Consider the following 6908-nt stretch of genomic DNA (forward strand, 5'->3'; position numbering starts at 1 on the left):
GTAGTTAATGTGCAGCTCAGAGTTGGTCCCCTCTGTCCTGCTGCTGTCGTCCTGCCTCCCCCTGAGAGTCAGTCCTCCAGCTGCTGCTCGCTCTGGGTGAAAGGACCTGATCTTAAAATGAAAGGATGGGAAGCAAGAAGAAGGGGCTGTAAATAAAGGGGGGCTGAGGATCTGAAGCCATGTGTGTGTGAGTGTGTGTGTGTGTGTGTGTGTCCTGTTGTTCACCTTTGAGAGGAGGAGTGAGGCAGTATGAGTGTTGATAGGAGTTGGGTAAGGGCTTTGTGTTGGCTGCCATATGCTCCTCTGAGGGTCAACAAAAAGACAAATACAGCCACACACACACACACACACACACACAAACAAACACACACGACAACTCTTTGAAGTGGTGACACTGACCGATATACTGTGTCCAGTTCACTGAAGGCTCGTCCTGGTTTAACCCCACAGGGAAATGAAGGTCTCTAAACATGAGGTCACACATGTTAACCTATGTTGTCCACTCTCTTCTTTATTGATCCGTGACCATTTTCCTGTCCGGTCATCGTGTTTCAGGGTTGAGCCACATGTCAAGGACAGAAGGAGGGTTGCACACGCCTGCGCAGTCTCTGCATTGTCATATTTAGTTGTGCAAACATACAGAACAACAGTGGCAGATACTATGTAAAAAGTATCCAGCTCTCACTTGTTTCATTGTGCATTGTGTTTTGCTGTCACGCAGTATGAAGGCGGAAACATTGAACAAATCACATAACTGAAGTGACCACTTTTCCTTTTGTTGCTTTTTCTTCTTCTCTTCAAATACTATAAGGACACACTTTCCACTAAAAGGTAAAAGTCTGGCATTTAATATTTCAAGTTTAAAACAGTAAGATGTACACAAAGCAGTCATTGTAAAGAAAAGAAGGGTAAAAGAAAGAGTAAGTGATATCCTAGCAATCAATAGCAAACTTTTACCCTTACAGCACAGCATTAGCATTCATTTGGAGTCATGTGTCTTCCCACTCAATGGATGTATAAGTCCAATATTCACTCTCCTTTTAGCGCTGTTTTGCTCCCCACCAACTCCTGAGGGAAACACTGGCTCAGTGCTCCATATGTTCACCAGCTAGTTTGCTAACTGTGTCCGCCTGCTGTCTGGTGCTGGGCAGGCAGTATTCAGAGCTTAGAGCTTTTTTTTGCTAGTGACAGCTGCCTGCAGCAGGTTAAAACAACACTGATGGGAGGTAGCCAGAAAACCCCCAAAAAACTAGCTAAAAGACGCTAACACGCTCCCTATGGAACTGCAGAGTCGGCTCATAATTCTCTGGTTCGTCACTATGAACGACCCTTTTCACATCGTAGCCATGTTATCCATTTGTAATATAAAATATTGCTTGGAGCTGCTTTAAGTATGCTAGCGGTACATCTAAACAAAATGGTGTTTAGGTACAGTGCGTGAGTGCATTTGAAATCTGTCTGACAGATAGGCTTGTTTTTATCTCACCCATCTTATGTGATGATCCAAAGTGCGCATGACTACGATGATGATGATAAATTTCCACTGTATTTTAGGGGGTTGCTTTGTAATTGTGCAGAAAAGTCAACAGCCCCTTTTCAGAGCCACTGTATGTGACTGAATGTGTAATCTGGCTTTTATTTTGTGAACAAGCTTTTTTCAGCATTGCATAAACTTTGAGAGCTTTGGTGATCTCACTGCTTTGTGTGCTCAGGTGTGGCTATCTAAAGTATCTGAAGTGGGATAATCACTGACCTAAATCTCAGGCAACACTGCGACTCGGAAATGTCACGGAGATTTTAAATAAGGCAGCTAACATGGGGAGAACTGTTTTCATAGAGGAGAGAGAGTGAAAAGAGAAAGGAAAGAGGGGAAGAACGAAAAAAAATGTGAAAAAGAGGAAAGTAGGGTCAGCTGAGAGAAAAAAAAGAACACTGTATAAATCTGTAGGCTACTCTCCATTTACAAATCTATAAATCATGCTCTTGTATTCTTAATACGACTTTATTACAGATTTAATAAAGGATCGGGTGTCGTTTTTTTTTTTCGTACGTTTTTTTGTAGTTCAACTGTGCCCCAGTCAGCAAGCAGATTTTTACCATAAAGAAGGAATTGGTAGGAAAATAAAATAAAAGATATTTCTTAAATTGTTTTCAGTTTACAATGAAAGAAACAAAATAATTTTGCTGATCTGAAAATCAGTTATTCACACTTATTTATTGTATATTACTGTAACAATATGGAGGTGTCACTGCAGCATCACACGTAGCCTTGATTTGACAACTGTCTTGCTGAACAGTGTTAAAAGATGACAGTGAGAAAGCATTAAGGACATAAGGACAGTAAAGTCTATCAGAGTCCTTCAGTCCAGTGAGCTCTCAAATGTCCAGATGGTCAGATGTCCTTCAGTGACCTTCCTTTCACTTATTTTGTTGTAGATCATAAACTGCACATTGTTCAGTCACTCGACGAACATCTGTCAACTCTGAAACCAGTCCATGTCCTTTCTGTGGGTGTGAGCAGCAAAGGTTATGAGGTTGGGTGTGAAAGTAAATAATTCTCACGTGGACTGGTCACCTCTGCCCAAACACCCCACTTCATTGTAATCCTACAATCTGTGATAGATGAGGAGTGTGTCAACATGAACCGTGGCATGAAAAAATTAAGTTGGACAAGAAGCAGCCTCGGAGCTCACTCTTTCAATGGAGATGTGATTTATGATCTCTCTCTCTCTCTCTCTCTCTCTCTCTCTCTCTGTGTGTGTGTGTGTGTGAGAGACATTGTAAATAGCACTCCAGTGTGTGACAATGTAAACATTTCCTCATTCCTCAGATATCGAAGGAGCAGTGCTCTACCTTTGAGCTGTCCCACCTGTGTACAAGGTCATGGCTGAGACGCGTACACATTGGGTCATCTACCCTCTCACGCATCCACAGCTATCAACACACACACACACACACACACACACACACACACACACACACACACTCACCAGATTTATCTGCATTCCTGAGAGCCAGTGAAGAGCCTGAATGAAGTTTAGGGAGAGCAGAGGAGGCATGTGGTTACAGGTAGAAACATTCACACACAAGTGTCTGGGTGGGACTGTGCACACCAACACATCCCACTATGTCCTGTTAAACTAAAAGTAGCCATTAGTCATTTGTAAACATTGTTTTATTTGTCACAGTTTAGCATATAATGCGTTCCCTATAAGAAGTCGCCTAGGCGCGCGGCATGTGTGTGTGTGTGTGTGTCTGTGTGAGTATGTATGTGTGTGCATACGTATGTAAATATTTGTGTGCATAAGTATGTGTGCATGATGTATGTGTGTATGTATGTGTGTGCACAGTAGGTGTCATGGTTTCACTGAGACTGAGACCATCAGAGAAAAAGCCCCTAGCTAAAAGTTAAGGCATAAAGATGAGTTTTAAGTTCGGACTTCAGTGAGAGTTTGATGTCAGCAGGGAGGTTGTTCCAGAGGAAGGGTGCACGATAGGAAAAGTCCCTGCAGTCTGCTGACTTCTTTTTAACTCCGAGGACAGACAGGAGCCCTGTATTCTAAAAGTGAGGAGCATGGGATGGAGTGTGAAGTTTAAGGAGATTAGACAGGTATGAGGGGGCAAGCTCTTGTATGAGTTTGTTTGTCATTAGAAGCCCCTTGAATTTCGATCGGACAAGCATGAGGACTCAAAGAAGGGAGCTAAACTTGGTGTAATGCGGTCCCCTTTTTCTGGATTTAGTTACATTTCTAGTTGCCGCAAACTGAACAATTTGAAGATAATACGAACACGTGGCAGATCTGAAAACAAAACATTACAATAATCCAAACTGGATGAAACAAAGGTGTGAATTAAAGCATCTGCCATTGACAGAAAAGGACAAATTTTAGCTATGTTATGTAGGTGAAAGGTGGTCTCTGTTATGTCTTTAATGTGCTTGTCAAAAGAGAGGCTAGGTTAGGTTTAATGGTTTAAAGGTTATTGGCTGTTTTGAGAAATCACACAGTTGTCGAGGATTACTGTTACTGATATTTAAACTGGTGTCTAACACTAACCCTAACCCTGATGGACCAACAACCAGCATCTCAGTTTTATCTGAATTTTGGAGCAGGAAATATTTTGACATTCAGCTTTTCAGGGGAAACATGCAGGCCTCTAATTTCATCATTTGCAGGAAGATACAGCCAATAATGCACACAATCCATTATCTAAATCTGGACGGCCCGCACACCCTGTCAAACCTTCTTTCAACTTGTGTGGGCTTTGTAAAGAATTTTGTTGGAAAGATAATTTAAATTAATTAATTTCAATATAAAATCTGAATCATCAGAATCATCTTTAAGAATGGACGTATTTTTTTACTTTTTTGATTTTCCTGATTCACTGCTTTGCCTCAAGGGCTGCTCCTTCTGGAGCTCAGAGGTGAGATTCTCTACCTGTTTTGACAGAGACTCGTTGTCTTTTGTCCTTGCCTCCAGCCTGGTAGAGATCCTGGCATTTTGTGCCTGGAGGGTCTGGCTGATCTCTTCCTCGACTTTGAGCTTGATCACAACCATGGTAATAAACTCAAAGTTGGCTGAGGCCAGTTCTCTCAGCTTTGCTTTCAGGCCCTCCCGCACATGACGAATGGCTGCCAGATCACTCCTCATCCCCTGGATCAACTCCTGGTCCTCTCTCTCCCTTTTAGCGTGAGACTCCCTCTGTTCTTCAAGTTGCTGCTGAAAGACATGTTCTCGTTGCTGAAGTTGTACTGTCAGTTCCTCAACCTGGGTGGTTAGAGCCTCGTTTTCAATATCACGGTTCCTCAGCTCGTCTGCCCACTTTTTGGAGCTAAAGCCTTGAGAGGCCATTGTTGTCACTGTCAGTGATGTTTGGTTTTGTTCCCTCAAAGATTTCTCTCTTCTTTTCAAAGAGTTCTTCTTCTGTTCAGATTGGCGTGTCACCTGTCTGAAGGTCCGAAGTGAAATGTCTGTCTGAACACTTGCTGCTGTGTATACAGTAAATACCTGCTATAGAATGCTGATGTCATAGAATATTGTTTTGAGGATCAGTTCCACAGTTCCAAGTTCATATCAAAACTTGACATCAAATACGTGAGTGCATCATCATCATGAAAAAACACTATTCAGAAGAATACAGCAAACCTGTAAATTACATCATGTGTTGTGCCACTCAGTGATAACAGTAATAGTACCAATATCATAAGTCTATCGCCTCTGCCAATATATATCAGTGTCACTATACAAATATGACAAAGATGTAAAATAAAGACAGAAAATAAAGATCTTATAGGTAGAGATAACATATGATAAAGGGGGTGGGGTAGGATTCAGCGCTGGAGTAACACGTTTGGTATTGCATGAATGCATCAGGACTTTGGCTGCTGTAATAAGAATGTACAGTAATGGGTAGAAGGCCCAGTCATGGCTCTCTGCTCCCAAACAGTAAACAAAGTGACAAAAATCCTCCAAACTTCCTGTGGACTTGTTTATGTATTCTAACTTAGTACACACACACACAGACACACACATACCATTGATGTAGATTGCCTCTAGCAATACATGCAACAAGTAAATTGACTGAGTCCGGACGTCCGTGGTTGTTTATCTCATTGTTCACCGGCTGTTCACTGGCTCTCATGAGACTTGAGTGAAGAACAGCAGGATCATGATGGAGGCCAGGATGAGTTAGAGGAGCCACAGCACTGTCAGTCAACTCCTGGGCTTGGATGTAGGTATGTTCTGTCTTCACGGAGAGAGGTTGTGAAATATTGGATGGTAAAGACCAGACATTTTTAACCCAGAATTGTATACACAAAAAATGAAGACAGAATGATATAATCCCAACATCACTATGTGACACAATATATTATATTTTCTCCAATTTATTTATATTCAGCACTAATAAATTCTGTTGGAGTTTTGGGAATGCATAAAAGTGGGTTTGCACCATCTCAGCTACGTTTCACCAGACTGACAACAAAAGTGTCCAAAGAGGGAACTCCTGAGATGTAATCTGTAACAAACTGGGGATCTTTGGTCTGAAGTGGATCTTGACAGAGTGACAGAGATAGGAAACTTCTCAAACAACAGTAAGAGTGATGTGTAAAACATATATCAGCAAATCTCTCTGCTCACAGCTGTAAAATAACTGAGTTTTTTAAATATATTGATATCAATACTACAGGCTACCTAGGAATCATCCATCAGGGTAACGTTTCCACCAGTTGCACCACATCACATACATTTTTATTACCATACTGCCACCACTTGGCTGAGAGTTGGTACTGCCCTAATGTTGGATCCATGCAGATCACGTCCTTTTCATTCCATCTATACTGTGTTGTGTTTTAACCGTGTCTATTTAAAGTGGCAGTTCATGAAAACTGATAATGGGTGAAATCATTGTTATGTTGCTTTCTAGAATATTACATTACATTTGTTTTGTAAGATGTGTACGAGAGCTGCAACAATTACTCAATTAATTGATTAGCAGATGGACAGAACATTAATTGGCAGCTGTGTTCACATTCAATTCAGTTGATTCCAAATATTCCATCGTGTTCCCTTGTCTTCATTGTCTTAGGCTGTACACTGAATATCTTTAGGATTTGGGGTGTGGGACTAAAGAACACAGGAAATAGTGAAAAATGTCCATTGCAAGTTCCCAGTTCCCAAGAATCTAAGGTGACGTCTTCTCATGGTAGGTCTTGTTTTGTCCAATCAACAGGCAAGAACTCAAAGATGTTCTGTTCACATTTATATGAAACAAAAATGAAATAAAATAAACTGACTGGTGGTCATTTTGCTGCTTGTCACTGAGCCAGTCCCATACAGGCTACACGCTATGTTTTCTTGCACAGTATATTCAGTAGTAAATCATGTAGCCTATTCCTTGGTGTTCACACA

The sequence above is a fragment of the Seriola aureovittata genome, chromosome 2 (genome assembly GCF_021018895.1).
Source record: "Seriola aureovittata isolate HTS-2021-v1 ecotype China chromosome 2, ASM2101889v1, whole genome shotgun sequence".
Lineage (NCBI taxonomy): Eukaryota > Metazoa > Chordata > Actinopteri > Carangiformes > Carangidae > Seriola > Seriola aureovittata.